This window comes from Odontomachus brunneus, unplaced genomic scaffold (genome assembly GCF_010583005.1).
Source record: "Odontomachus brunneus isolate Ranch 3 - 2012 unplaced genomic scaffold, Obru_v1 Obru_scaffold_134, whole genome shotgun sequence".
In the NCBI taxonomy this organism is placed as follows: domain Eukaryota; kingdom Metazoa; phylum Arthropoda; class Insecta; order Hymenoptera; family Formicidae; genus Odontomachus; species Odontomachus brunneus.
The window spans coordinates 543,633-565,158 of record NW_022639584.1 but is presented as its reverse complement, the minus strand read 5'-3'; the positions used below and the strand labels follow the sequence as shown (position 1 = coordinate 565,158).

Here is a 21,526-nt window from a genome sequence, read left to right as displayed (position 1 = left end):
TCTCTCTCTCTCTCTCTCTCTCTCTCTCTCTCTCTCTCTCTCTCTCTCCCTCCCTCTCTCCCCTCGCTCCCTCCCTCTCTTTCTCTCTTGGCTGGCGTATGGACTGCTTTACGAGCGACATAAATCACGATCGTGCACGCGAGTGTGAGTGGGCGGAACCGCGCGGGGTACCACACAACCGTGCGCCATAAATTTGATACATGTTCATTGTGGTTCGCATGAACGCCCGCGATATACCCCGCGCGATCAGTGGCCTCCTCTTCTTCCTGCTATTTTCCTCTCTCTTTCTCTCTTTCTCTCTCTCTTTTTCAGTCCTCAGTCCTCAAATCCTTAAGTCCTCAATCTTCAGTCCTCAGTCTTTAGTCAGTCTGCTCTCTCTGTTTTCAAGGCGTGTGCGCTCAAAATATATCACACGAATTCGCAATTCATGTGTGCCTGACGGCAACAATCGATCGATCGATCGATCGGCCGGTTTCGGGACTTTCAACGAGCCGACAAGGGCATCGTCGCGCTCGCAGGACCCGAAATTCCTCGATCCGGTCGAGATCGCATTTTTGCGAGGGAACGGCTTCGCGAATTGGCTTCGCGCTCGAGGAGTAATTGCGAGATGCGAGATACCGAGATAGGCCGCCACGCAATTTCGTCCCACACCTGGCCCCGCCGTTTTCGCGGCGCGCGAAATCGCCGGTTGTGCGTCTCGGTGAGAAGATCTAGGTGGATCTAGCGGAGAATCTGAATAAGAGTATAGAGTATAGAGAGGTCTGAGGAAACTTCATATCCCAAACAAATTTTCAAGTATTTCCTCTTAGTGTGCACCACACCGATCTCATTCACGAATCGCTAATCGCTCTGTTTCGCCGAACGCGACTGTTCGCATTAAAGATACTCGTCGCGAGCGAATGAAGCGCGCGGCGCCGTGTACCTTCGCAAAATCCAAAGAGATTCGAACATCAAGATTTACATGCGCATATGCATGCGTTCCTTGCAGGAAGCCTGCAGCTCCGTTAGTGCGCTCGCGCGTTGTCCCACATTGTTGCGGGATAACGGCGTTTAAGGGACGGCACCGCGACGGGTGAGAGATCGTTTCGTCGGTCATTGTTTATGTAGCCAATTATTGTGCCATTCGCTCGCCGGGGGTGGCGTATCGCTTACAACAAATCAATTTGAGACGCACCTCGCCCCGGGCGCCCCTTAAACATCGCGTCCTGCTGCGCGGACAATGCTCTTCGTCTCGCGCCGCGAGACGTCCCGCGGCGTCCTTCTGCCGACGTAACGCCGCGTACGCTTGCGATACCGCGATACTATCGACGAACGAGTATCGCCGCGATCGAGCATCGACAAAACTCCCTTTACTGGTTGGTACGTTTACTTGGGGATTAAATTCTACGTTTCCCTGCATCTGGGAAGAGAGAATAGAGCACCGCATCGCGTGGAAAAAATTTCAATTCGGGTAATTAAATAAGTGAACCAGGCTGTAACTATGACTTTCGTCTGGACATTCAGCTGCGTTAAATGTGTGATCTACAATGTGTTCTTTGTTTCTTGCCTTCTTTCTCTCCTTCTGATTAAAGACTTAAGATTCAAGATTTAGAAAGAGATAAAGAGAAAGAAACAAGAAGCGAAAAACACATTGTATATTTGGGATAACTGAGGGCAATTAGCCGAGCAGGATCTCCTGCAAGAATCTGCTGCTCTTACAACTGCACTGAGAAAAAATACATCAAAATTTTATTTCTGGGGTACAAAGTTCATTTCTGTGAATAAATCTTGTATTACATAAAAATAAATTTCCAAATATTCTTTTCTCAGTGCGAGTTTTTTCCTTTGACTCCCAGTTAACCAAAAATTCAGTTACGCCAACAAAGTTGTTTTTTTCTGTGCGGTAGGACAGTACTCCGCGCGCTTTTGTAAGGTCGTAGACGTCGCTTGCGTTACGATAAGAATCCTTCTGATAATTGTCTAAGCTCTCATAGCACGGAAAGTAATTAAACGCGCCCGTCGGCGTCGAAAGTTCGAATAAGAAAGAGAGAGAGAGAAGAGGCCGCGAGAGAAAGATACGGCGTGCTCAGACGTCGGTAATTAAATTTCATTAGCCACGAACGTCCCGTGTGCGCCAATCAACCAGTAGATAAGAGAAGCCGGAGAGACGGAAGAGAGAATGGTAGAGAGAGAAAGAGAGAGAGAGAAAGAAAGAAAGAAAGAAAAAGGAAAAAACTTTATTTTCCCCGCGAGGCAAGTCTCAAGTACAAGAGTGCGGATCGTGTCTCTCACGATATGAAAACCTTGTAGTGTTTTAAAGAGAGAGAGAGTCCCGCGTTTGCACTATGCAATGTTCCGATAACGAGTCGCCTTTATCATTCTTAAATGTTTCTCTCTCTCTCTCTCTTTCTCTCTTTTCCAACGGAATGCCGGATACCTCCTAATCTGAGATTTCAGTGGAGAAACAGGGAAAATGCGACAGAGATCGTAAAGCATCTCTCTTATCGGGAGATCCTCGAGGTCGCGCTCCCTTTAAGAAATACAGACAGAGTATCTGAACGCGTGTGCATTAGGTGAAGCCGTTAATGAGCTTAACGATTTCACGGTAATGTTAAGCACGGCAACATCTAGCTCGATCGCGCATTCTAACGGCTGCGTACCTGATTTCGTGTTATCAACTCGTGTTATCAACTCGCGGCCAGTTTTGTCTCATTTTCAATTGTTTGCTGCACGAGATTAAAAATCAGTTATTCACCTCATCCTCTGCACTTTTTAACAAAATTAAAGTTTATTGAGTGACATCGACAAAATGCATTTCCTTACTTTATCATCCTGCGATAATACCATATCCTGCAATATTTGCCATTGGGTTATTACATATACTGAAAAAAAATTGCTGCTATAACCAATTTTTATTGGCTTTATAAAAATTTACCGATGTAAATTATTTATATTTTTAAAGGCAACGAATCGGTAGATCAGCGCAACCAAATATTGATCCTTGAAGCCAGAAAGAAAAGTTATGCAATATTTTACTATTTTTCTGGTTGACACAATGTATGATATTTCTTATTTAAATATTGCTTTACAAAAGATATATATGTACACTGAGAGAAAAATTATATTAAAATCAACAAATATTTCCTTAATGGGTGCCATTAACATATTTACTTAAATCTACATTCTCTTTATTTAAACCAAATATTGTTTATTTAAAACAGGTGAACAATATTTGATTTAAATAAAGAGAATGTAGATTTAAGTAAATATGTTAATGACACCCATCAAGGAAGTATTTGTTGATTTTAATATAATTTTTCTCTCAGTGCATATAATTTTTGGTTAGTTTTGATAAATAGCAGGGGGGGGCAGCTTTGCTCACCGTCGCCGCGGCCGACCTAATTAATTACTAGATCACGACTAATTGATGAGCCGGGACTAATCACCGATAAAATAAATTAATGACGATCACGTCGCGAGAATCGATCACCCGGCAGTCACGGGGCTGCGGGACCAAGGATGCGCGCACCCCGCGCGAGTCGTTTGCCGTTCGTCGTGCACCTAAGCGAGGCTTACATCCTCGTCGTTCGCGCCGCGGGACTCGCGCAACTAATTATCATGCTAATTAAGCGGCGCCGACGTCCTTAAGAGTCGGCGCTGCGCTTCCCACTCAGCCCCTCTCGCCGAGGTCAAACCCCTCTTTTTCATGTCCATTTTTGCGACGGCCGGCGCGAGTGTAGTGGGGTCAACGAAAAACGGCGATGGAGAGGCAGGAGGGGAGGGGAAGGGGGTCATTTTTAGGCTTCATGAGAAACGACCCGTCGAACGCGGCCGATGGGGCCCGTTAAGCCGAAACTTCGTGAAGCCGAAACTTCGTGAAGTTAAGCAAGTACGTGCCTGAAGTCGCGTTATAACAAGAGTCGTCGAGGGAAGAGAGACGTTACACACGCTCGCTGCGGCAAAATATAAAATCTGTGAACAATCTCCGTTACAGTCGCGAAGACAAAGGAGAAACTGGACGAGTGAACAAGAGCCAAACGCTGTTGACACGCGCATACACAGCGTGGATTTTAATAAAGACGTGCAGTTAAGGGAACTGGAGGGTCAGATTGCCTGAAAATCGTGCTTGTTCTTTCACAATTTTTTATGACAAACTGAACGAATATGCGAAAGTGTTATTTTGATGTGTATTTATGCAACATATAAAGAGAAGAAAAATATAATTTTGATGATCAAATATTTAATATAAGTAAGTTTGTCGTTATCGTGTGAACAAACTCGTGAAAATATTTAATTTTGAAATATTAATTTTTTTACTATAAAAGAACTGAAAATTTAATAATATTCTATTAAGATATTTGCAGTTTCGTTAACTTTTACTCAATTTCTATTATAGTGGTTCACACGATAACGACAAGCTTATCGAAATTTTCTACTTAAAATTCAGCTTAATTGTATCACCAAGTGAGAGTCAAGATATTACTGCAAAATCACGACCTTGAAAAGAAAAACAAAATATATTTTAATTACATGTATATTGAGTATTTGATCATCAAAATTAGAGTTTTCTTCTCTTTGTATGTTACATAAATACACGTCAAAATAACACTTTCGCATATTCATTCAGTTTTTCATAAAAAATTGTGAGAAAACAAGCACAATTTTTAGACAATCTGACCTTCCAGTCCTCTTAAATGTACACTGACGAAAAGAAGTGGTTGAGTTAATGAGACTCTCCAACGAACAAAATTCGCAATACAACATAACTTCACAAAATAATATCGACTAAGATGGCGTCCGACAAACAGCGTGTCAAACACTGAATTCTTTTTTGCTTTCCAATTGAAAAGATTCTACCGAAGCTGCAAATATATATAAAGTGGTGATTCAAATTCGAAATTGGAAATTTCGAAGTGATTTCCGTTTTACCGATGCAGAACGCTCGATCGCATATCGCAAAAAGGACGAAGGACTATTTATTCATTGAGTTGGAGAGTTTTTCATTATACAGCTTATTCATCGGACACAGCCCCTTCGGATTACCATCCACTCGGATCGCTCCCAACATCATCTGAATTATACACACTTTGAAAACGTGGAAAGGGCTAAAAAACCGATGATTTTATCGGTTCAAAGCTACCATCTTTTTTTCGAAAGGAGATTCGTCAGCTGCCCGATAGATGGAGAGAAGTAACAGAAGATAATGGCGAATAATTTTCAAGCATTAACATGTTTGTTATCTTTTGCAAATGATGGCTCAATTTCTTAAAAAAAAAAGGAGCGCCGAATTTATTTGCGCACCTGAGATACTTCTCTGTATAATTATTATATTGTTACAAATACCAAATGTTTTTTTCTCATAGTTTTTCTCTTGTTTTTATGATTATACATCTCGGGAGTCACTTGTGTTTTGAGTTTCTCTGTTACGAAATGTTCATCTTAAACAAACGTGCAGGCGTGCGCGCGTCGATATAATAATTCTCCTCCTATCTCAATTTGATCGTTTATCTCACCCGCGCGCCACACGCAGATCCGGAGATCTTGGCGGCCACCGAACCATAATTTCCCCGGTGGGGCTCGGTGTGTCGCCACGATGAAGCCATTAATTGGGACATTAATTCCGGCGCACAGGAATAAAGCGTTAGAGTACCACGAGTGTATCTAACGGCGCGATTAAGAGGCAAACGACTCCGCCGCTTTCGAGGAGGCTCGTTAATTAAGCCGGCTTAATAAACATTTTTTTATCGCTACCGTGTGCCACGTTTCTCGGATGGGACGCGCTTTTACGCTCGACCGCGCCTCGAGATGCACGCGACGATCCCGATTCCGAAATGCACTCGACCTTTGAGTCACCTTTCGATTTTCGCAAAAAAAGCAGAACTTTCATCATAAAAATGTTTCGCTTCATTCGAATCACTGATGAGCTGATAAATCAGCGATTTTATCTTCCTCTTTTTTTTTCGATAACGGAGCACACTCGTAAAATCGAACAACGGGAGATATATTTCGCGGTTCTCACGAGTCTTTCTTTCTGCCGAGTCGAAGCGAAAGAGCGGGCACATAACAGGTGACCGAAAAGGTCTCGTTACGAGGACCCCCGAGTTGGTGGCTGGGCAATTTCGACGTCGAAAATCCGCGCCGCGGCGCGAGAAACAAAAAGGAGTTAATTCGCGGCTTTAAAGCACGGAGGACGTTCCCGTTCCCACGCCTTTACGCTGGACCAAGACCTCGGCACGCGAACTCGCATCCCGAGGATTTCTTCTCGCGTCGAGGGCGATCGACGGCGATCGCTTCCCCGTTTCTGCCGCGGAACCACCGAAAAACCGGCGGTTTCGCTCGGAATAAGAAGGTGCGATAAGAATCTCGCGTTCCACGAGAAATTGTTTTCGTCGATCGAAGATTCGCGCCCGCGACTCTTGCGCGCTTGCGCGTTATAACCGTTCACTCGGTTGTACCCGTTAGGTACAATATTCACGATGAATTTGCAAAAAGAAAAAAAATAAATTTTCGATGATCACACGCACGAAGAAAAACAACTTGCTGGCCTAATAAATTTTCTGCTGGTCTAGCAAAATCTTTTCGTTATTATATGGACAGCAAAAAGATTTGCTAAGAGTACTAATCACTTTGCTGGATATAATTTAATGAATTTACAAATTATTTTGTTACAAGAACCACGATGGATTTATATAAGCAGTTGCAGTTTTGCACCGATAGCAGATAAATTTGCTAAAGATACATTATTTTGCATCAATAGCAAATTAACGTAATTCTTAGGACATATACATTCAACAAGTTTTTTCTATCCTGGCAATGAAACTATTTCTACTCTGATAACGAATAATTTGTAAAATTAGTTACGTCAACTAAATTTTTTTGATATCACTACAAATATGCAGTAGCAACGACGATTTTGCTAAAAGAGTATAATTATTTTTCTCCGTGCGGAAAAAAAGATATGGACGACTAAACATAATTTGCTGCAAGAGCCACTTTTCTTGCTAAGATAACAAGAAAATCTGCTCCTAGAACAAAAAAAGTAGCTAAAACAGTAAATTATGTCCATCTATAGCAAATTTGCCTGCATTAGGTACTTTTTTTGCTGTACGAGCAGATTTGCTTGTTATCATAGCAAGAAAATAGATTCTTGCAGCAAAGAAAAAGTAGCTAACGCAGCGAATTATGTTTAACTGTATATCGGCGGCTGTATCGGCGGGCCATATATAGCAAATTAGTTTGCAGCTACAGCAAATCCTTTTTTCCCGTGCAATAATAGATAAAATGGTTGGTTATCCTACAAGTATACAGGATGTTCAACGTAACGATCCGCACAATTTTTTAGATACTTTCAACGGTTTAAAGAAAAGATTGCAAGGTGAATTTTCAGCTACTTCGTGCAGGTTATAACTTGCAATAACAAAAGGTAAAAAAATATCTTTTTTCACAAAGAAATCAAAATTGAATTTTTTAAATCATATCATGTACTTTTTTTACGTAATAATGTAAAAGATTTTAAGACGAATTACTATCACAAATGTCACTCTTATTAATCAGAAATCCTGTTAACTTGAACTAAATTCTGGTAACGTGAACTAAAATTTCTGGTTCGTCAGAAGTATCTCATCAGACGTTCGATTAACCCATCCAAACGTTTTTTCTCCGCGTGCAACTACTTTGTCAACTCCATTTTTATAACTTCCCCGGCATTTCGAAATTCTGCCATTCAACGTACACAATTACTTGTGGGATAAGCGACACACAAGAACGATATTAAAATATCCTTCGACTAGGGATTTCATTCCTATCGCTCAGGCATATAGACGACTGTGTGGGCGCGTCAGGAGTCTCGAAGGTGTCGCGATAACACGGAGTGCCGATAGGATGGTCCTCGGATCCTCGAAATAGAGGTCGGGCCGGTAGTCGCGTCGGGATGGAAATGAGACATTAATATCGCTGGCCCGACTGGTTGTAATGGAGTTATTACGATAAAGAGGAAAAGATAGAAGGAAGAAAACGAGAAGAAGAAGAAGACGAAAGAGTAAGAGAAGAAGACAGACACAGCATTCCTACGAAACATCCCAGTCTCGATCGCCAGAACCGTGAACATTAATAGCCAGCAGCCGGGGAAATATCCATTCCGGTAAGATGGCTTCGTTAATGGATCGACGATCGGCTAGTAGAGAACTGCCAGTCGTTGCCTCGGTCCTCAGACGCCATGGACCGCGAGGGATGCGTCTTGTTTTCGTCCTGCGGCTTATATTTAAGGGAACTGGAGAGTTAAATTGTCTAAAAATCGTGCTTGTTTTTCGCAATTTTTTATAACGAACTGAATGAATATGCGAAAGTGTTATTTTGACGTGTATTTATACATATAAAGAGAAAGAAAATATAATTTTGATGAACAAATATTCAATATAAGTGTATGGTACACGCAGTTAAAATATATTTCGGTGACATTTCGGTTAACATTATCGGTTGAACCACTGACAAACTCGTGAAAATATTTAATTTTAAAATATTAATTTTTTTACTATAAAAGAACTGAAAATTTTAATAATATTCCATTAAGATATATACAATTTTGCTAACTTTTACTCAATTTTTATTATAGTGGTTCACCCGATAACGACAAGCTTACGGAAATTTTCTACCTAAAATTTAGCTTAATTGAACCACCGAGAGATATTACTGCAAAATGACGACCTTGAAAAGAAAAACGAAATATATTTTAACTACATGTACCATATACTTATATTGAATATTTGATCATCAAAATTATATTTTTCTTCTCTTTATATGTTGTATAAATATATGACAAAATAACACTTTCGCATATTCATTCAGTCATAAAAAATTATGAAAAAACAAACACGATTTTCAGACAATCTGACACTCGTCTCCTTAAACATCGCCTCGTCCGGGCTCTCACCGAGCAACGTTTCACGAAAATCGTTCACGCAGAATTTTTTCGATTAGTGTTGGTATATTTACGAATGAATTAAATCACTGAATCTTTGATAGAATGAAATCACAGTCCAAAAATCGAGTAACAGCCGGAGTTCACTCGAATTTGATTTATTTTTCATTTCTGCACTGAAACCAAGTTTGGTTGCATTAATCAAATTTCTAACGAATTATGAACGAAACAGACAACAGCAAAGTCGGCTGCGGTCGAGGGAGTTCCGGAGTGTGATCGAGTCGGACCGGTTAGGACCTGGAGAAGCCAGGAAGACTCAGAGACTGACAAGTAAACCTACCTTTGTGTGTTGCTCGCCAATTTTACTGAAATTCTGTGCACTTGTGTAGAGTAATTCAAAATAATAGACACGTATTCTTTCATATCGATGATGGCGCACGTCCAGAAGTAGTAGTAGAAGTAAATACAAGGAGTAGTTTTCATCCCTAAACATGCGCCATTGCCGAGATAAAATAATACGTGTCCACTACTTTTAACTATTCTACAAGTGTACTGAATTTCAATAAAATCGGCAAGTAACTCAGGTAAAGGTAGATTTGCCTGTGAGAGCCACTGGCATGAAGATGTGCTCGAAGATGAAGAGGGAACAAAGCGACGCTGTGCGGACGCTGCTGTCCGCAGTGCGTGTGCACTTCTTCGGAATAAAGGAAGATGGCAAAGCGGGACGAGTGCATTGGATGTCCCCGCAGAAAAAAGACATTAGCGAGGAAGAGTGCTTCGCGGAGGATCACAGGAGATCGCTCCTCTCGGAGGGAGCGGTCCTCTCGCTGCCTTCCTCGAGCACCAAATCGCGAGATAAAGAATGCTCAGAGACGATTGCATCGTTGCATTAATTACGGCATGACTTGTCGAGCGCGAGCAAATTAAGAGCGAACACACGACGTGACGCGACAATTTCAACTTCGTGGATTCGAAAGGATTCGGTAAAATTTGATTGAAACTCGTTCACCTAAATCAGATCAGTCGCGCCCCATTCGCTGCGTTCACGAGTTCGAGTCGAGTAAACCGATTTTATCAATGAATCACTCACCATTTGGAACTTGTCTGCAGAGCCTGGCGAACATCATCTAGCTTGTGAAGGAACGTCTTCCTGCGAGACAGAAAAGAGGACGGACTTAGTAAAAAGTTGCCTTACTTCCATGTTTCTCACGCGTTCGTCAGGACGTCTCGGATAACACTCGAGAAGCGTGCTTCCTCGATTACGTTAATTAGACGTTGCAGAAATGTTTGCGCTAAATTCAACATATTGTACCAATTTATCCATTTTTATACTAATTCGACACAAGGCAAATACGTTAACATTACATTAACATTACATTAACAGATAACATAACACTTCACATGCAAAATATGTTATCAAGAGAATGTATATGTTACACATAAATTACGTTATTTCAACACTTGCGTTTGGTGAATTTTATGAGCTCAAGGCAGAATAGTCGAGATAATGCAATAATATGTTAAATTAACACACAGGTATGTCGAAAGTTCCTTTCTACACAAACCTTTCTACGCGCATTATTTCGAATATAAAATATTCTTTTTCTACCGTGCACGATTGCGTCTTCAAGCTCACGGAGGCCGACAGGGATCGACAAAAAGTCACGTGTCGTGACCTCTCATCGTCAAAAACGACGCTCTTTTAATGTGGAAGGATCTACAATACATCGCGATCACATCGTAAAACGTATAATACCGTTTCATTCTCCGCGCCGGGAGATATTATAACCCATTAATTGGGGAATTAAATTCAGCCTGCCTCATTGACATTCGTAACGCTCCACTTAAACGTCGCGTTTTTTACCGAACGTGTAATTGCACCGCCTCGCGCCCGGCCAGAGAGAAAGAGAGAGAGAGAGAGAAAGAAAGAGCTTGCTGCGTCTCGTGAAACGCAGACCTCTCCACTGGATCAGACACGCTCTCGCAGGAGCCGCGATTACACGCAGGCCGGCTATCAAAATTCATTAGCCTCGCTAAAATAATCCCGCGGGAGAGGAAGGGACGACGGCGGCGAGCAGGGACTTGGCTCTAGGCGACGTGCTTCCTTAAATCATGCCTAATAGCCGTGGCGGTTAACAATTACGAGGTCTCCTTGACTAATAGGTAACGACAGGTGTGATCTACCCTCGACTACTAGCGGCTCGAAAAACGCGGATTTCGCGCCGGTAATAACACAGACGCGGACGTCGCGCCATATCGCACGATCTCGGCGCTGCGCTTGGGACAGATTATATCAATTAAATGGAACAATCGACCGACCGACCGCCCTTGCACCGTCGCCCTCGCTCTCTCGCGGAATTAACGGAATTACATGTTAATACAGGCGTATGTAAAATGTCGCGACGTACTCGTTGCCACCGGCGAGATAGGGGAACCGTGTTTACCTCGGCGTAATTGCGCGCGCGCACGCAGCAGGGTAGAGGTGAGAGCAGGATGAGACGCGGCCGTTAATTAGTATCGCTAATTACGCGGAACACAGCGAAATACCGCGGATTCGATATGCCGCCCCCCCCCTTGCCCCAACCCACACCCACCTCTCCTCTATTTGTCGCGCATAAATAACAGATTAATGTCGGCGATACTAAGCGGGACCGGTAGCTTATGCAAATGCGAGTTCAAAGTTTATAGCGTCTAATTAAGCACATTAGCGTGCCGCGGGACTTAATAAAATCCGGCATTCGGAGCCGGTTTCCGCGTTTTAATCGGCTGCAGTCCCGAGCCGGTAGCCCCATGCTGAATTCATTAGATTTCGGCGATCATTACCTCCGCCGTTCTCCCCGTTCCTTCTGTGCAGCCGGGAAAATTAAAGGCACTGTAACGCTCTGTTTGCGCCTGACAATCCGTGTCCCGAAAAATCCGACGCAAATCCCTCTTGCACGCGTTTGGTCGAGTGGAACACGGAGGGAAAGGATCTCACTGCCGCGGCTAGTCATGGTTTGCTGAAAATATACTCGTTGCTGCAGCTCAAAGTTTGCTGCTGACTTTTGCTACTGTTGCTGCCGGTAGCTGTATATTTAGATATCCATGTGCATGAGATTTGGTAGCCACAATTAACTGTTTTTCCGTAAAATGGATAAAGAAGATGGTCGAAGACGATGGTAAAAGTCAATACGTTCGTTGGATTTTGTACTTTAGGAGAAACGCGTTCCCTTTTCCGACGTGTCTTTTTATCTTTCCTAAAAATGGCGTTTTTGCGGAATGATCGATGATCATGATCGCATAATCATCAGCTCGGCTCTGAGACATGTAATGTAGACATAGGAGAAAATACAACGTTGTAAAACGGTTTAGACACAATGAAATTGGGAGCTCACTAAACTATCCATTGTGACCATCGTTACCGGACTTGCGTGATAATAATATAATTAAGAACATTAAATAATAATAAATACGATTAATTGAATTAAAAAATAATAAATAACAATATATATTACTTTCTATAAATATAATATATAATAAATATAATATATAAAAATATAAAATATAATAAACATGAATGTATATAATAATAAGTAACAATATAATATATGAAAAAATTTTCAATTCATGCAACTGAATGAGGAGACTAAAAATAAAATATTTACCGATGAGAAATAATATCTTTATTACCGTGAATGAAAACAATTGGCTGAATAAAAATCTATAAGGATCTTTTTGTTCCCACGGAGTTTTTTGTCACCTGATCCCCAAAAGTGACAGAAAATTCAGCTATACTGGCGGAGTAGTTTTCCTCCGTGTAATTAATAATATAATTACTGAATAAGCTCATCACACACGCGCACACACACACACATATATACGCAGTAATGACTCTCAATTTCAACAGTTTGGTGAGCTCCCAACTTCATTGCGTCTAAGCCATTTTGCAAGTCACTGTACAGCCGGAAGTGACCGACGAAAAAACTAGCACTTAGAGAGCGAATGAGGGACGAAGTCCTGGCGAGTCCTCCTCGGCAGAGAGGAAATCTGAAAGCGGGTTAAGCGCAACGCAGGCCCGGTCGGCTGGCTGTTTGACATAACCAGTTCGGAGCTGCGGGCAAGGACGCTACGATCCTCCTGCTTCTCCTCATCCTCTCCTCCTCCTCCCTCTCTTACTCTTTCTCGGCCGTTTGGCCCCTTTCTTCCACCTCCTCTGGCGATCTCTATCTCTTGATATCTGTCTCTCTCGATTCCCGGAGACAATCGACCCCTGACCAGCGCAATCCGCCACGACCATCCGCCGTCACTCAACGAGCTGGACGCTACGCTCTTCTAGATTCGAAAGTGACAGTTTAGATCGGCGTTCGCGTTGGGCTTCACGTGTCGATGATGAGCACGAGGATGGCGATGACGGAGCGACGCGCAACGCGCGCGACCACCCTCGGCGGTGGTAAACGGACACCCGAGACCCGGGCGACACCGGATACCGCGGTTCGTTAGCCTTCTCCGCGGGGACCGGAAGCCGTTCCTCGCCGCTTCAGCGAGAGGTGAACGCCCCGAGGTCCCTCGGCGCCTTCTGTCCGTCCGAGCGAGCACCGTTCGTCCGGTAGCGCCGTTAATGATCCACGAGCTATATCCTCGGGGACGATCTCGCCATCTTGTCCGCTCTTCCTCCTCCGGAGACTGATCATACATCAATCTCGCCAGGGACGTGTTCGTATCGAGCGTATTTCCCGTAAAACGATCGAGGAAGCGAAGAGCAGAGGACAGCACGTCGTCGTGTACATTTTGCAATTTCGGCTCGGACTCGAGCGAGAGGAAGACGCGAATTTTTTCGGCTCCTTCTTCCTTTTTCCATTGTTTCGGAAGTTACGTCAAGGTAAGAGACCTGTACGTCTCGGCGACGCGGACTCTCGAAAGTTGTCGCGATCCCGACTCTCGATAGCCGCCGTTCGCGAGCTCGTTAACTCGCAAGCTCGACGAGCGTTTTCAATCCGCGACGCGTCAGCGGCTGTCCTACGAGGTGCGAAGACGCATCCTCCAGGTGAATCCCCAGCGCTCGATCGGGCCACCCGTGTGAACCGATTCGCACCAGACCCTTTGACTGACTCGATCCTTTGACTGATCGATAGCGCCGATAAAAGCGTATTGTGCTCGGTAAACGAAGCTGGAGCCAGCGCGCGCACTTGCAAAATCGTTCCCCCTGCGAAATGCTTCTGCTAAATTACGACTCTTGACACATACGCGATATGTCGCAACATCTCGAGAGAATCTGATACAATGTACACGGAACAAACAACCTCGTTAGTGTAACGGAATTTTCTATAAGCAAAAAACTCAGTTGTAGGAGCAAAAAGATTCCTGCAGAAAACCTCTACTCAGCCCGTTACTTCCAATTATCTCAACCAAGTTTTAACGTCCAGACAAATGTTCTCGGTAACAATAACAGAGATATTATTTCTCGTCGTCGAGTTTTTCGCCTGATCCACTCAGTTATACAAACTAAAGTTTCTTCTTCGTATACGTTTGTACTCTGGAAGAAAAATTGTCGCGGTGGTTGAAACGAGCTACGACGGTGTTTTTAACAGGCACGCCGAGTGGAAGAGGGACGAGTGGTCGTAAGACTGTCAACGGCGACCTTGATTTTTCACGACGTTAATTCGCCAATGATTATACAGGTTGGACCACTTCGGCATGGCCTACTTCGGCGCGAACCGCGCGTCAAGCTTATCTGTGCGCAAAAAGCGTATGCGCGAAGCATCAGCGATGATATCCGAGCAACAAATCGTCGCAAGATGACGATTGTCCGGAACACTGCAACATCCCGCGGCGTTAAGAGGAGCAACGAGTCACTTCTGTGAAACGCTGAAACGATCGCCCACGTGTCGGCCACGTGTGGAACGGCCAAGTGGCCTAGCAATGTCCTGTCTCTTCTAAAAGGGTTAAGTCGGGGGAAGGCTCGTCCTCCTTCCCCGAGCCATTCTCTTTCCCGGCTCGCGATCCGGTTCTTTGTTACGCGACGGACCCGCTCGAGATTGATCGCGCGGCGGTGGGCCTAACGAGGCACGACGGGCCTCAAAATCCGCCCGATAATTAATGAGAATCGCCCGTCCGTCGACTCGCTGGCCGAGCGACGTCGAGACGCAACGTCGATGTAACGCGCATCTCCGACCTATAAGCGCGTCTTGATTCACGAAGAAGAATACTCCTTCTTCTCTTCCTTCTTCTTTTTCTTCTTCTTCTCCTTCTCTGCTCCCTCTTCCTTTTCGCGAAGTAATCACGATAAGCTGGCGGATCTCTTTTTTGATCGTCAAAAAAGAGAAAATGAAAGGAACAAAGTCCAACGACTTCCAATTTTCTCGATAATTTCGTTTGTATTCTTCTTATTTTTCTTATTTCTTCTTATATTCTCTTTATATTCTTCTTATTTTTGTCTTTTCTCGATTGCCTATTATGACTCATAAGTGGCCTTTGTAACTAGATTTCTTAGCCCTATCATCACTAAGGAGAAGAAGTCTGTTATGACCGGTTTGATCGCGCTAATTCACTTCACATTCACGATCACAAATTCAGCGGGGACCAAGCTCGTCGTGCCGCGACGAGATCAGGATCAGAAAGTCCCAGCAGAGTCCTGGCGAGATCCTCGCGCGATGCGAGGTCGATCTGGCTCATTAACATTCGCCTCTTTGTCTCTGTCGTCTCTCTTCGCGATCATCCTGCTCCCTGAGAGGTCTTCCTCCACCTCCTCATCCTCCTCCCACTTCACCGGCTCTTCTCTTCTTCTCCTGCCGCTGCTGCTGCTGCTGCTTGTTGTTCTTCTTCTTCTTCTACTACTTCTTCTGCTGCTGCTGCTGCTGCTGCTGCTGCTGCTTCTTCTTCTTCGCCTTCTTCTTGCCTCTTGCTTCTTACCAACCGGTCGACTTTTAGTAGCGCTCGTCCTTCCCGCTACAGCTCGCCTTCTCTTTTTTGCGTGGGGCATGATGGAAGGAAAAAATGGCGGCGGTACGGACATTCCTCGGCAATTTCGGCGTAATGTCGCGTCTTCGACGAGGAGCACGTCCTCCTCCTCCTCCTTCTGCTCCTCATGCTGACTAGGAGCACTCGTGTGTTCGAAGAATCATCATGAAGAGACAACAGAGTGCTCTCTTCGAGTGTAGCCACTGTGTAGCTCGCGCGCGAATTACCGTTATTATATTGCTCCATAAGATAAAAACAAATAATTAACTAAACGATAAATTCGTTCCAAATAGTGATTTGCTCGTATGTTACATCGTACGAGCTGTTCTCTCGTGTTGAATACTGCATGGTCCGAATGGGAAAGATGGACAAAATCCCGTCATCATAGAGTCTTCCCTTCTCTCTCTCTTTCTCATCTTTTTCCAGCGAGGCTCGCCGGCGCTCGCCGCGTGTGTGTAACTTGATAAACAAGTTTACTTGGGGAAGCCAGTATCTTATATACATGCTTACACTGGGTGTCCCGAGCAGACTGAATACTAATTGCTGGACGTGCCCTGCGAAACAAAGCGCTCGACGGTTCGTTGCGGGTCACTGCTCGAAAAGGACGTCGCCGTGGCTCAGAATAACTTAACGCGGTAACGTCCACAACGACATATAGCGTCACTGTGACTTCTAGAGACCCTTGAATCGGCGACTGACTCTAAGAGTGGTTTTGTCAAAATCGTGCGAGAGAGAAAAGGTCAAATATTCACTATCTCACTCTTCAACTTAAAGTGTATATATATATATATTTTTTTTTACTGTAACGCGTTCACGCATACGCGTTATATTACCGCATGTTGTGAAACTTGTAACAACAATTATCAGTATCATAACAATATATTGTGCTATGATGTATTACTGTAATGGATACACGTTACTGGAATTTATCAGATAAGTGGATAAATTTGCAGCACCGTTCTGTAATAATTCATCATCGAGAGGTCATATCGTGAAGATATTTCCAAGGGACCCTGAATATCGGATACTTCGTGTATGCGGCTACGGAATGTCCCATGGAAAAACGTTACATACGAGGAATTTTTTAGTATACATTACTTTGGTATGTTTTATATAAGAAGAAAATATTATTCCACTTTCTTCAGACATTTATCTGTTATTTGTCTTGCTGGAATATAAAGTTCGTGAGATTTAAATATGAGCGGGAGTTGACGAAACATGGCGAACCAGTCAGAATGCGTTACCCCCTGGCTAGTCTCCGATTCAAGAACCTCGGTTAGGCAACAGTTTCCCGAAAAGTGGAGGGGATAATGTTGGTACCAAGAGAAATCTTTACACGATATAATTTAAAGATCTGTTTTTTGTAACTGCACTGCTGAACTAATGCAAAAGATTAGAGTGAGAAAACGTATACTTGCCTCATTTCAGTTTATCGCACCAATTTAGCAGTGCGGTTACAGAACAGAATCTGTAAATTATCATGTAGAGATTTTCTTTGGTACCAACATTATCCCCCCCACTTTTCGGGAAACTGTCGCCTAACCAAGAACCTCTAGTAACTTCAGTCGGTTATTTTTTCACAATAAGAGAAACAGAATATACTTGCTCTTCACTCTAGCTTCTTGCATCAGTGTATATTAGTTCAGGAGATTCCTCGAAAACCACCACGTATCATGGCGAGAATTTCGGAAAGAACTTAAAATCAGTAGAAACCTAGACGGGCGTATCGCGTAATGGACCCTTCTGCCGTTCACGTGCGAGCAATGCTCGCGGGTCGTTTCTTGAACTCTGAACTCCCGCACCGCGCAAGACACGCACGTTGCGGTGAAAGTCGTGGTCGTGAAGGAAAAAGAAGAGGAATGAGACGTTTCGTCGAGAACCCACGACGATGACGGTGACAACGACGATGACGGGGAAATTTTCTCACGCGAGAATTCCCGAATCGAACTCCACGCGACTTGGACCTCCTTTCAACGAAGTTAAAGCGACAAATCAATGCTTGTTAGAGAACACGTGTCTTCTCTCGCGCGTCGGCACAATTTCTGTTCAGTTGCTTGTGCTCGAACGACTTTCGTTTCGAAAGCGACATCGATCAAAGTCTCCCTAGCAGCATAGTTCATCGGGGCGATATTGACAAATTGGGTCTCGATACACTCAATATTAGCTCAATATTGTAAAATAGACGCATTACATAAGTAGTTGCATTTTACCAATCAATATAGAATATTGGTTGTATATTAAGTTATATTGGTTCAATGTAGCTTCAATATATTGGTAGAATCATGTTGTGCAATACAGGCAATTTATTCACATTTTATTTATAACCAATATTAACTATATTGGCCCAATGTACGCCAATATTACTAATATTGGGTCAGTGCAACGCCAATGAACTGTACTACTAGAGTCTTGATTCGATTTCACACAAGTCGCGCCATTCTCGGAGAAGGAAAAGGTTCACTTCTTCAAAGACAAATGTCGCTTGAATTCAAGTTAGGTTCGCTCTTACGTTCCGTGTGGGGCATCGACGAAATATCGACCGTATATCACAATAATTATCGCCTCGTCGTATTAATATCCTAAGAGAGTTTCACAAGAAGAAAATCGCGTTGTTGCAGAATACATGCGCAACTTAGATCGATGCGATCTTGATCTTGCGATCGAGAAGAGATCTCGCAGCGCGCTTTTTTCCGCGGCCGTTAATCATCCGTCGCGTATAACGCACGCAATTAAAAATATTAATTTCGACGCGTGTACCGCAGCGGTAAAATCGATTTCGGTGATCGATCGCGCGAACTCTCGCGCTAATAATTCGAGCCGCGGCTGATTTACGAGCGGATACAATGTGCTCTCGCGTCCCTTCTTTCTCTCTCTCTCGCTCCTTTTCTTTCGTCCCTCTCTCTCCCCCGCTCTCTCTCTCTCTCTCTCTCCCTCCCCCCCTCTCTCTCTCTCTCTCTCTTGTTGGTAGCTTGTGCAACGCGTTCGCGTTTTGCATCCGCGAAAAATAAATGCACCGGCCGTCCGACGCATCCATCTTCATTTGACGGCCCGGCCCGGGTATCACCGACGTTTTTGCCGGCAAGAATTTGCGCGGAGGGTCGATTTATTTATTTTTCTGTCTTAGCGACGAAGAGAGGTGCGAGAAAGATGGATGATTTTGAATAAAAAGGTCGATGCTAATGATACCGGCTGTGAGGCTGGAGAATTTGTCTCTTCGGCCTTTCAGAACGATTCGCGGAGTTTAGCGAATTTCGTAATTAATGGGGCGGACTACAGAACGTAGAAACAACCGTGACCTGAAGATTAATCCGGGAAATATTCGCGGAGGACTTCATAATTTGTACCTTATAGAGTAATTCGTGCGGCATATTCGTAAACTCGTAGGAAACTTGTGAAATTTCTCTCGCATAACGTCCAGAAAGAGAAAGTCGAGCAACGTCAAACAGTATAAGAAAAATAATGTTAAGGCTCGGATATGGATATTTTGTGGAATATCGAAGTATATATGCGTAATGAGTCCGTCTCGAGCAATTATTGCAGTAACAAACGATCAGTGCTGAGTAATCCACGTACTTACTTGTGTACCACCCGTTGTATCCGACAAAGTCGTCGTTCATAGCGTACACCCGGTGTATACGCGAAGACGTGCAATTTCGCGAACACTGCTCTCGCTGCTATATACAGTGCGTCGTAAGTCACGAAAGCAGCGTTCTCGAGAGTCGATCAGAGCCCGTCGTGAGCAAATCGATCACTATGTTGTCGCGTCAACATCATCTTCGTCGCAGTTAACTTCCATTTACACGTGTCTCCTTGCAGAGCATTACGCCCCTCACCGAATCCTCGTGTACGACAATATGAACGGGCCGAACTCTTAACGAGGTCCTTGATGTCTCTCTTATCCTTTTCTTTATTTCCCTCGCGATCTTTCCGGCTCGTCGTGTGATCCCGACGAAGATCCTAGCTGCTTTTCTAGCCCGTACGACAACTGGTCATCGGCCTAGGGTCTGCGGTTTAAAGCGGGTTCCGCATCGTTGCTGATTGCGGCATATACTCGGTGCTCCATTTGAAAAATTTCCCATTCAATTCTTTCTTTCTATTCGATATCCAAGATTTGTAGAGAGTTTGAAGTCGAGAGAGCGAAAGAGAAAAAGAGAAGCTTCTCTAATGACAACAGAATTAATTTAATTAAATTAAAATATAACGGGATCCTTTTTTATTATTCTCCAATGATCGATTTCTTTTTCTTCTTCTTCTTGATTACGAGTCTTTCTTCTTGATTCCTTGCCAGTCTAATTTAATTAATTCTCGATTAATTTAGTTAAGTTCCTCATCAAATTTTCTTCCTTTCTTAATAAAAGTGGCTTCTCTTTCTTTCTTTGTGTACAATTAGCTTCTATTCTCCAGCATGATAAGCTTCTTTTGCCTGGTAACCGACGTTCCTCTTTCTCGTGCGCGGGAGAGATGGACGTTTCCGGATAAAAAATATCGTCGATCGCGACAATGACGATCGGTATGCGTCCCGACGCGGATTCCTGGCGCGCGTGTTAACGCCGACGTGATCCTACTGCCAAGGCGACGAGGTCCGTCGCTAATCGCCTTTCTCGGCACTCTCCACGACGAGGAAGTTCCTCCTCTTCGCCCTCGATCGCTCGCCCGCGGACGACGATGATGCCGCGTTTACGTTAATCGGTGAAACTCCGCGCCGGAGAAACGGCGGCGCCGATTTGAATGTCGCGATCGATCTTGATTCAAGGGGATACGCGAGATACCTCGACGTACGCTTTCGTCCGAATCGAGGTCAAAGTCGAGAATATATTCTTAATTCGGGCAAGATCTCTCGGGCGACAATTAATTGCGTCTTGCCGCAAGAACTAACTACCTTAGAAATCGCAATGCTTTTTTTGATAACGCGTCTAATAACGAGACAAGTTATTACTTAAAACCGGCGCCGAAGAAGAACGTGTTGACCCCAAATTTAAGATTACGCAAGATTACACACAGTGTGCCACATATATTTTTGAAACCTTGTTCTCTCAAATGTCGTCTTCAAAACTGTACGCTCTTGGTATCTACCATTTCGCCCAATAATCATTAGTGATTTCGTGTCGTTTTTCATCAAAAGTGACAACCACTCTGTCGACGTCCCAATGATCACGCGATCCGTGGTGCCTCGTCTTATTGCGTGCTCGGAAAATCATCTGATTTCCCCTATCGTTTACCACGAGTCAAGATTTCCAACATCCGCAACTAGTCCGTGGGGCAGTCCCGACGTTATCCATCGCCGGCTCGGCTGGAAAGAAACTATTCAGCTCTTCGTACTCGACGATGCCCGCGCGCCGATCTCGTTAGCGGTGTCATTCCTATTGGAACTCGTGTTACGTTCACTCTACGCGAACTCCACATCGTCTTTCGACCCTCAAGTCGTCATCCGCGATATCGTCGACCTCTTCGTCTTCTTTGCACGTCAACTCTCTCGTGGTTTTCCCGAGTTATCCGCGTTATCATCGACGCGACTTACAGGATCGTCCGGCTTCGTCTTTCTCTCTCTTTCTTTCTTTCTCTCTCTCTCTCTCTCTCTCTCTCTCTCTCTCTCTCTCTCTCTCTCTCCCCCCCTTCTCTCTCTCTCCCTTTCTCTGTATTCCTTTTTTCTCTCTTTCGCTTTCTTACTCGACTCAACGTGCGATTTTGCTATTT

General features: G+C 44.0%; 1 protein-coding gene across 1 annotated transcript in view; it reads right to left on the bottom strand.

Annotated features, from left to right (window-relative positions):
• Positions 1-21,526, bottom strand: part of LOC116850119 (WD repeat-containing protein 78-like) — a 45,920-nt gene that overhangs the window by 20,519 nt on the left and 3,875 nt on the right. The window contains exon 5 of the mRNA XM_032828018.1: positions 9,987-10,046. The gene's annotated coding sequence lies outside the window, so the exon portion shown is untranslated. The remainder of the gene's footprint in view (positions 1-9,986; positions 10,047-21,526) is intronic.